This window comes from Phyllostomus hastatus, unplaced genomic scaffold (assembly GCF_019186645.2).
Source record: "Phyllostomus hastatus isolate PE091 unplaced genomic scaffold, TTU_PhHast_1.1 phas_contig_210, whole genome shotgun sequence".
In the NCBI taxonomy this organism is placed as follows: Eukaryota; Metazoa; Chordata; class Mammalia; order Chiroptera; family Phyllostomidae; genus Phyllostomus; species Phyllostomus hastatus.
The window spans coordinates 5,513,047-5,524,107 of NW_025333737.1; the positions used below are offsets into that span (position 1 = coordinate 5,513,047).

At 43.0% G+C, this 11,061-nt stretch overlaps 1 long non-coding RNA gene across 1 annotated transcript; it reads right to left on the reverse strand.

The window, feature by feature from the left end:
- Positions 1-604: 604 nt before the first annotated feature.
- On the reverse strand, positions 605-7,225 carry LOC123817371. Its single transcript, XR_006785407.1, has 5 exons — positions 6,809-7,225; positions 6,252-6,307; positions 4,278-4,345; positions 949-1,215; positions 605-853 (listed from the first exon to the last, which is right to left on the reverse strand). It is a non-coding gene; the product is annotated as an uncharacterized LOC123817371 (long non-coding RNA).
- Between the last annotated feature and the right edge of the window lie 3,836 nt (positions 7,226-11,061).

An 11,061-nucleotide genomic window follows, 5' to 3' on the forward strand; every position in this document is an offset into this window, starting at 1 on the left:
TGGGCAGGGGAGGGGGGCTGGAAGAATGAAGGCTAATGGCTGAGTTTCCTCTATAGTGGCAACAGGTCATAGGTGCACACTCACATACCGCCCTCCTTGCCTCCTCATGCCCAGATTCTGTTACTGTACCCGTGGCTCTGTTTTGGGTTGAAGTCCAAAAGGAAAAAGGAACTGATTGCTGAGGCAGGCCCAGGCCTGGACAGAACAATCTGGCTGATGACTGGGACCCTCTGCAGGGACCGCAGGACCAAGTGGTGAGGGGGAATGAGGTGGAACCACGGCCTCCTCTCCAGCTTGACTCCCACCAGGGCAGCAGAGCCTAAGACTGGGGCCGACGCCGCCAGCGCCGAGGCTCCCCGCAACCATGACCGTAAGCAAGTGACTTCCTTTCTCTGAGCCTCAATTTCCTCAGCTTTAAAACGTGTCTAGTATTCCTACCACTTGAAGGTGCTGAGGCCTGAGAGAGAATCCACGTAAAGTGCTTGGCACAAAGGACGTGCTCACGATGTGAACGCCCTTCCAGTCACAACCCCACCCCCCCACTCCGCCCCCACCGAGGCTGGGAAGCAACTGCAGCGATCCAGCCTCTGAACAAACACTGAGGACACTTCCACTACGAACTCGGCTGTGAGGAGAGCAGGGAAATTATTTTAAAATTAGGAAGAAATACTTGAAAGACTCAATAAAAGGTTTACGTAAGTATTTTCCCAAACCAGATTATTAGTCAATTCTTAACAAATTGACCGGGTTAGAAGAACAGATTCTCAAAATAGCTTCAGAGAGCCTCTTGACACAAAAATCTGTTGAATCACATGTATCATTCTGATTAAAAACTTACTTTTAGTCTCCAATCCTATGAAAGAAAACAGGTATATCAGTTAATGCAACACGACTTGCCATAACATATAAATCCCAGAATGTCAGTGGCTTAACACTATAGAGATTTACCTCTCACTACAGATCATTTCAGTGTTCCTGATGGACAGGCAGCTTTCCTTCACGCGGTGACTCAGAAACTGAAGCTCTTTCAACCTTCCTGCACTGCCATCCCATCCCCTGGGGCCTCCTTACAGCCAGTGGAAGGACAACAAAAAGTGGAGAAGCTTTGTTGCTTCTTCAAAGTCGACCCAGGAACAGCACACATCACTTCCACCCACTTGTCCCTGATGGGCACTGACCACACGGCCACAGTGAGGCAAGACTGGGAGAAAATATCTGCAAAAATATATATTTGACAGAGTTCTACAATGTTTTCATGTCTCAAATATAAAAAGAATATATAGTATACACATATAAACAAACATATATTACATATATTAATATATCCAGGATATATATCTAGAATATATATACAGCTAGAATTTAAACCCGGAATATATAAAGACTGTACAAAGAACTCAATAATAAGACAATCAACTGAGTTAGAAAATAGGCAAAAGATTGGAACAGACAGCTCACCCAACAAGACACACAGATAGCAAATAAGCACGTAAAGAGATGCTCGATGGCATCGGTCATTAGAGAGGTTCACATTAAAACCACCATTAGATCCCAGTCTACCCCACCAGCGTGGCTCGGATTTGACAGACTGCGTGCCCAAGTATTGGCCCGGCTGTGGAGTGACGGGCACTCGCACGGCTGGTGAGGGTGTGCAGTGACTGCCTGTTGGGAAAGCAGCCTGCAAGTTTTCCTGCACATAAGATGTTAAGCCTTTTTAAGTTACATGTACCAACTGGTCCCAACTATTTCAGAATATACATTTTTTGCAAATACATGGAACATTGAAGAAATTTAGTTACATTCACGTCTCAGCAAATTTCAAAGGATTGCCATCCTACAGGCCACTTTTTCTGACCACCATACAATTCAATGTGAAGTCAGTTACAAACAGAAAAATAGAAAAAAAATCTATGCATTCAGAAATTAAGAGGCACATTTGTTTAAAGTAATGGGTTAAATGGTAAATCATCAGAAATTTAAATATATTTAGACTTCTGCAGTAACAACAGTACTACATGCTAAACTTAGAGTTTACCTAAAGCATTACTGTGTTAGTGGGAAATGTATATTTTTATATGTTTCTATTATATAAGTAAAAAATAGAAAAGTAACAGTAGAACAATAATAGTAGAACAAACTCAAAGTTTTAAGGGAGGAAATAATAATAAAAGCACAGAATAATGAGATAGAAAAGAAACATACATTTAAAAAATCAACAGACCCAAATTTCATTCTTTTAAAAGATTAATACTACTAACAAATCTTTGGCAAGATTGATCAAGAAAGAATAACAGAAGGCATAATATTAGGACTGAAAAATAGTATAAAACTGCAGGTGCCACATGGATTAAAAAGATAGAAAATAGTTAAAACAACTTCATGTTAATGATTTTTCAAACTCAGAAAAACAGACAAGTTCCTAGAAAAATCATCAACTGACTCAAGAAGAAATTAAAAATTTGAGTAGTCCTATAACCATTAAAGAAACTGAATTGACAGTTTAAAATCCTGCCACAAAGCAAACACCAAATCCAGGTAGTTTTACTAATAACTTCTACCAACCATTTCAGTAACAAATAACTCCAACATTACACAAACTCAAACATTCCCCAATTTATTTTATGAGGCAAGTATAAAATTAATAGCAAAACTGACAAGAATAGTACACACACACAAAAATGAGACAATTTCACTGAAAAACATAGGTGCAAAACTGTTTTTAAAAATTAGCAAAGTGCCCTTGCCAGTGTAGTTCAGTTGGTGGGAGCCTGGTCCTGTAAACCAAAAGTCACAGGTTTGATTCCCAGTCAGGGCACATGCCTGGGCTGTGGATTGGGTCCCTAGCTGGGATGCATACAAGAGACATCCAATCAACATTTCTCCTTCACATCAATGTTTCTCTCCCTCTTCCCTCCCTTCCTCTCTCTCTAAAAATCAATAAACACGTCTTTGGGTGAGGATAAAAATAATTAGCAAACTAATTTCAGCAATGTATAAAAGAATCATGACCAACTTGGGTTTATCACAGGGGCACAAGATTGTCTTAATGTTAGAAAGCTCACACAGATTAAAAGAGAAAACCCCCATGTTTATCTCAGTAAGTAAAAAAATTTTGATAAACTTGGATATCCATTCATAATAAAAATAAATATGAAAGTAAATCCTAAGAAAGCTACAGTAGAATGTTTTAACTTCCTAAAGCATATCTATAGAAAATTGACAGCAAAAAAGTAGTGGTGAAACACTGAATGTTTTTCCTTTGAGACCAAAAGAGAAAAAAAAGAGTGCCTGCTTCTAACAGTCTCATCACTATTGCATTGAATGAAAGAGAAGAGAAACAAAGGCATAAGGACTGGAAAGAAGAAACAAAATATGCATTATTCATATATGTTATTAGCTACATAGAAAACACAAAAATCTACAGAGAAATTATTAGTTTTAGTAAGAGAGTTTAGCAAGGTTGCTAAATAAAAAATCAATATACAAAAGTCAACAAATTTCTACAATCAGCAACAAATTTAAAAAGTAATTTTTAAAAAGATAAGTATGCCAAAAGTATAAACTGAAATACATAAATCTAACAAAAGCTATTAAGCAGTTTTCTTATGTAGAAAATTGTAAAACTATTTTGAAAAACATTAAAGAAGATCTAAATAAATGGGGAGACTCATGGAAACCTTTTACTTTTAATACATTTTGCTTCTAAAATATTCAATAGTAACTTTTTGGAAACATGTATAAAACAAGTTTAATTTTTCATGTTTTTATTATATTCATTCATACATGGCTGGCCCGTCTGCAGAGCAGCCAGAGAGAAACAAGTAGGATGAAACTCAGGCATGTTTACTATGTTGCCAGTCTCGGCACTAGGAGTCCCAGAGCTGCACGCTCAGTCACACATGCACTTCAATCTGGTCGTTGGGAGGGTGTGTTTGTCAAGGTGGGGGACAGAACACGGTTCACACCTTGGTCCTTGATTCGTAACTTTAACTATGTCGACTGGTAAATGGGGCTCCTCTGTGTTTCTGTCACAAGTTCCCCCAGCGTGGGGCAGGCGTAAGGAGAGGCACTGTGGTGGTCCTGGCTGTGGGCAGGGAACCCATCTGGGGCTCCAGAGGACTCTCGCAGAGGGTGCCAGCCAGGTGAGTCAGGAGGTCCTGTTTGGGTCCTGTCAGCCCATCCCCATAAAGCCAGTTCCTGGGAAGAAGGTGTTGGCCCTCAAGGGTAAACCCACTCAAGCCACCACAACAGAAACTAAAGCATTGCAGGTTTCTCACCTGTGGCTACCTGTGTTGAGTCCAGGCTGGAAGACAGGTATGTTCGAGAGGAGGTTCTAGAGAGGAGGCTGGGGGTCACGAAAGAGAAAGAAAAGTCATTGTTCCTTGCTACCTGTGCATGAGCAAAGTCTGAGATACAGTCAACAAACACTTCCAGAGTGCTAATCATCACCATCATCATCATCACCACCACCATCATCACCACCACCATCATCATCACCACCATCATCATCATCATCATCATCATCATCATCATCATCAAAACCAGTAGGCACTGAAGTCCCAGGTCTGGTGAGGTGATTTTTACATATAACCACACACAATACATGTTACACACAATAGCCATATGAATGCCTATTGTTTTCTCAACTTTACAGATGAGGAAACTGAGGCTTAATGTTAGGCAACTTGTCCAGAGTCATACGGTTTGTACAGGACAGAGCCAGGGTTCGAATCGAGAATAACTGGGGTTTATCTGATCTACGCATTGGACTGTGTGCCGGGGTCTAAGCTACAGAAGTGAGTCCGTCATAGTCCTTACCTGCAAGGACATCATGGTCTAGTGGGAAAGTCAAATATGCATGTGGGTGTGTTTGGACACCAGATAATCAAGAAGGACATCTAGATGAAGCGAAGTTAATGGGCTGGGAATGACAGGGTATGTTACTGGAGGACAGTGGGGGGCCTGTCAGACTTAGAAAAGGTTCCTATAGAAACAGAGTAGGTGAGTGGTAACCAAGTAAGGACTGGAATACTAACTGAAGTCTTACTGGATTGTGGAAGACTTCTAATGTCTAGCATAAGAGTTGGGACTTTATCACCCAGTTAATGTTAAGATGTAAAAGTGAGGTGAAAACTACACTTGTCTCCTCTTGTTGGCAGTTGGGGGGGGATGGACTGGCAGGGTGACCTTTGGCCCAGTGGGGAAGGCCCTGGCAGATGGCGATGGGGCCTTAAGGCAGGGTGTTGTTAGCAGTGAGATAAGGAGAAAGGAATGGTTACAATGAGCTTGGGGGGGGAGTGGATAGGGCTTGCAGCTACTTGGCTGTCCAAGGGCACATAGCTAAGATAAAGGCTAGGAATAATGCTAGGGGACCTACCACCAGGAACACTATTACGGTAGCTTTAAAAAATGATAGTTATGAACACCACAAGCAATACGGAGAAATGCTTTTGATACAATGATAAGTGGAAAGGACAGAATTTTTAAAAAATCATATGTACCTGTAATTACAAATATCTTTTTAAAGCACAAAGAAAAATAAACTGAAACAAATTAAATTAATCATTCTACCCCAAAGACTTATTTCTACTTGGTTAGCATTATGGAGTGAATTGTAATTACCCCACACATACCTAGAATTTGTATGTTGAGGCCCTAACTTGAGATATAATCGTATTTGGAGATAGGACCTTTAAGAAGATCATCACAGTTACCTTAAATCAAGTCATAGGGCAGGGCCCTAATCCAATAGTCATTACACTCACACAAAGGAAAGGCCATGTGAGCACGCAGTGAGAGGGCCCCATTTCCAAGCTAAGGAGCAGGGCCTCCTAGAACCAATGTTGCTGGCACCTTGGACTTTCAGATTCCAGAACTGTGAGAAAATAAGTTCTAAACCACCCCATCTGTGGTGTTTTGTAATGGCAGCCTGAGCAGACTAATACAGTTAGCCAGTCAGCCACTGAGTCCTGTGGATTCTTCCTTTGCAATCCTCCTTCAGCTACTGCCCCATTCTTACCTTTCCCGCTGCCGACATGGCTCAGGGTCACCTTGTACCCAGGTGAATGCAGAAAGTCTCCCTATCTTCTCTGGTTTTGTACTTGCTGACTAGCTTCTCATATTCCCAGCCACCAGTTCTTACCTTGCTCCATGCTATCATCTCGAGTATCTGGGGTGTTTAAATCTGACAACTGGTATTTTCCTCTAGCACCAGCCCTCAGCTCCCCCTTTCTAGAACTCTCTGGACTCACCTCTCAGATGTCAGCTGTCTGGCCTCTCCAGGTGAACTACAGTTTTTCTGTTAGAACTGCAGGAAGAAAGACAGTTCAGACAAGCACTCCAACGGCTGGCGTGAAGACAGCCTTTCCCCTCTCTGGCCTCATCTCTGTGTGTCTCCCCTTAGGTCCACACTCCCAGGGTTCTGTTGCAGACAGCATTTTCCACATGGGGGAAAAAGAACTACTAGCAGTCTTCAGCCTAAATCATCCCAGTTTACCAGACTTCATGGGTAAACAAAGTTTCTTCCTCCAGCGTCCATATGTCAAATTCCAGGAAGGACAATCACTGGTCCTTCTTGGGTCAAGTGCCTACTCATAAGTCAGTCACTTTGGCCAAGAGGAAAGGGGATTCTATAAGGCCAGGGCTGGGTCACTGCACAATAGTTCTCAAGAGCGAAAGAAGCCCCTGTTTTACCAGAAGAGGAAGAAGCTGTTGAGCAGATAAAAATGAACGTCTCCTCTCCCAGAGGACACCTGCTCTGATGCAGCCCAACACACAAGACGCCTTCCCCCCAGTCACCCTCACTGACTTGCCGCACGCCAGCTGGAGTGAAGGGGACGGTGCCTCCCTAGACAGAGCCCGACGTCCTGGGCTGCCCCGCACCGCCAGGGCCTCCGGTAATCCATCCCAATCTGTGATCCGGCAGAGACGCATCTGAGCACTTCTTGGAACAACAGCAAGGTTTTTCCTCTACAATGATTCACACAAACTTGGCCATGGGGTTTGACAGAGAAAGGAAAATAGACGTTGACATCTCTGATGCAGAACTCCGAGTACTTCCAGAACAAAGCCGAGCCTCAGTTTGACAGGAAGGATTTGGTTTGCCGTACAAACAGGGGAAGTCTCCTGGCTGTAAAGGTCAGGCTAACACGGGAGCAGAGCACAAAACGTATCTGCAGCACTTGAAGCCTGGGAGATCCTGGCAGCGCGGTCGGCCAGGGCTGGCAGCGGGGAAGAGCGCAGGGCACACGGGCACGTTGCTGGTGGGGCTGTGAATGAGCACAGCCCTTCCCAGAACAATTTGGCAGCCGTGTCTTTAAAATGCCAATACCCTTTGACCCACAAAGCTCATTTCCAAGAATCTACTCCAAGAAAACAGAACAGAATGCTGAAGATGTTCACTGTGGTATTATTTGTAACAGCAAAAGTTTAAAGACAACACAGAAATGGTTAGGTGCATTATGGTAAATCCTCTCCATGGGGCAGTTTTCAGCAATTAAAAATAATGTCTAGTGAGTTCCCAGAACACAGATATAAGCAGCTTTGAAAGGTTATTCAGCCTTTCTTAAAAGAAAAAATTTATACTACAACAAAATTGAAACACTGTTTTAACCTTTCTGTTTGTCAAGGGTCAAAGACATCGGTAATCCTCAGGGTTGGCGATGGCATGGGGAAGTGGGTACTTTTACATGTTACTGAGTTTAAATCAGTACAGCTCCTGTGGAAGGCAATCTGATGGCATCTATCAAAATTTAAAGTGTGCATTTTTAAACAGCATCTGTGGACCTAGTCAAATTTCACTGCCAGGAATTTATCCTACAGATATTACTCACATGTGTGCGTGAAGGGCAAACCTGTTGCTTGACACATTGTCCATAGGATCAAAAAAAGAAATCATCTTCCATAGGAGACTGGAAAATACATTATGGAACATGCATACAATACATACTATTAGCTGTTAAAAAGAAAGACTATGTCAAAACCATATGTGCTTTTGTGGGATGATTTCCAAGATGTAGTAAGTGAAAAAGACAAGAAAGCAAGGTGCAAATCAGTATGTCTGGTATTCCATAATTGGTATAGAAAAGCTTTTCTATGTTAAATATGTACAGAACTTCTCTGTATACATAAAAAAGTAACAACAATGATTCTTCTGGGGAGGATGACTGAGGTCAAGGGTTGGAACACTACCCTTCATTGTATATGCTGCACTATTTGAATTTTTTTAAATCATGAGTATGTATTTTCTTTTAAAAAAAAAGCCAATAAGCTCTGGCCAGGTGGCTCAGTTGGTCGGAGCACCTTCCTGTGCACCAAAAGGTTGAGGCTACAATCCCCAGTTGGGGCACATACTGGAAGCAACCAACCTATGCCTCTCTCTCTCTGCCCCCACCCCCGCCTTCCCCTTCCTCTCTCTCTCCTCCCCTTCCTCTCTCTCAAAAATCTATGAACACATCCTCAGGTCAGGATTTTTTTTAAGCCAATAAAAATAAAACAAATGTACTATAAAAAGGATGTCTATATGTAGTTACAGTTATATAAAGACCTACATTATACTCATAAGAATATATAACTTAAAAGTTGTTCATATAGTATATCCACAATTAAATAAAAGGAGAAAAATGTTTACAGGGAAAAACTGAAAAGTATACTAAAATGTTAACCTTGGGGCTAGGAGTGATTTTTCTTTCAACTTTTTCTGTAGTTTCCAAAATGTCTTTAATAATTATATTTTACTCTTATGATATAAAAATAAACTTTTGGTAGAACAAAAACTAAAAACTATGTTAAATTAAAATACATGCAGAAGGTAAAATCGAAGGAGACAAGAAGTTAACACACCACTCAAGTTCTTTTCAGCTCCATGATTCTGCACTAACGAAGTTTGTTATGGTTTCTTAACTCCTTTTTACTTTTTCCGGCTTGGCAACCGCTGCCGATACAGATGAGGCCCAGTCCATAAATCCGCCAAAAGAAAACTGTATTTATAATACCCAATACCAATGAATATGCAGTTGGATGAGCTTTATCAGACATTATTGCACTGCAAATTGATACCACCTTTTTGGAAAGCAATTTGGCTATATAAATCTGAAGCTGTAAAAAGTGTTTATGCCCTGTGACCCAGTTATTTGCCTCTGGAATCCTAAGGGGAAAACCTGAAATACTGGAGGACTTTCTGCATAAAGGTCTTAATTAAGAGTGGTATGCGGCCATAAAAAAACTACGATTACAAATTGCACATAGCGACACGGGAAAACGTTTACGACACCGTGCTAAATAAAGGAGAAGGAACACAGAGACACGTGTGCCCTACGATGACAACCGCTCGATGCGACACTGTGAGAAGCCCTGGAAGGAAGGACGCCGGCATGTCCACGGCGCTTGTGTCCAAGCAGGGGGGTCTTGGGGGAGTTTTTGGTGTGTCTTTTTTTCTCCTTTTCTCTTTTCCAAAATATATACGATATTTTCTTTTTGGAAATAATATGTTTTTAAATACTTGAAAATCTGAAGTCTGGGCTGTTTCACAGGAAATGATTACTCTCAGTGCCGGGCCGCCTGTATTCACCTGCGGTGAAACGGTCCCCTGCCTCTCGTATAAGAACAGCCCCTGACAGTCCCTGGGCAGCCACTCTCTGCCAAGCTCTTCACGTGTTTTCCTTCAATGAATCCAGTGAAGTAGAGAGTCCTCTTACCACTGTGCGGATGAGAAAACTGAGGCTCAGACGGGCTAAATGGCCCAGCCAAGAGGTGACAGCCTCAAAGCTCAAACCCAGGTCCCTCTAGCCAAACCCAGTTCTTCCCACCGTATCACAGTAACTTCCCATGACACGGAAAACTCAGACACTTGGGGACTGGGACGCTGGGCAGCATTTCTGGCACTGCCACTGTCAAAAAAGAAGTGACTGGCAGGAAGGAGAATGCCATAGGAAGTGGGCTCCCAGAACGGCCGTGGCCGGGTGGGGCTGGTTCTGTGCGTTCCCACACACCTGAGGCCCCGGGCTAGATGAGCTGGCCGGCCCTACGCACGGAGACGTTCGTGCGGCCTGGCCTGTGGCCAGCACAGATGTCACATCCTCCTGCCAGCGCTGACGGTGCTGGCGTTAACCTGCCAAAAGGCCTTTAGAAAAGCTATTAAAGCTCTCTTTAAAGATTCCTGGTTCAGGGAGGTGTGGGGAAACAACACTGCCTCCTCTATGGTAGAAAATTCCAATGCCACCTGGCTTGGCAGAAGAAAGTGACATCTAACCCACCTTGGCCCCCAAAGCCACAGAGCCCTCCTGGGACCCAGACCTGGCTAAGGCTGAAGCTCTGTGCGGAGAGCTCCCACAGGCTGAGCCAATGATACAAGCAAGGGGAAGCAGGAAGTCCAGGTCGGCCGGGGGGTGACCAGGCTGAAGACACTCAGGTCAGAGGCCAAGTGAGACCTGAGTATAGCCATGGAGCCTCTGAGATGTGCACCTGGCTGAGTGGGAGACAAACCAACACCAAAGACAGCTTAGGAGAGGATGCGTCAGGGCCCCTCATATACTGTTGATGGGAGCATGAATGGACCCAAGCCCTCAGAAAATACTTTGGCATTTCCTAGTGCATCCGGCAATTCTACTCATCGTAACTTTACCTACAGAAACCATCCCACCACACAGGCCCCAGAATGTTCGTAACAGCACTGTTCATAAACACAAGAACCTCAAATAGCCCAAATGCCCGTGGACGTGAGAATGGACTAGAAAAATATGTAGTCATACAATAGAATACTATCTAGCCATGGCACTATATAAGCTATAACTTCTTGACGAATCCCATAAACACGATGTTGAATGAATCAAGGGGCTGATGAGGAACATGTGCCTGTGTGGTGAAAGTGTACACGCAAAAGATGAGAAACACAAAATCCCGGATGAGGATCATGTGAAGGGGCAAGGGTGGGGTTGGAAGGGAGCACAGAGGTGGGTTAGAAAGCACTGAAAACAAACACTGTGTTTGTTCAGTTCAGTTCTGGGTCCAAGGGGTTTGTTTTTATTATGACTGTTTACACTGACCCCATATATTATATACGCT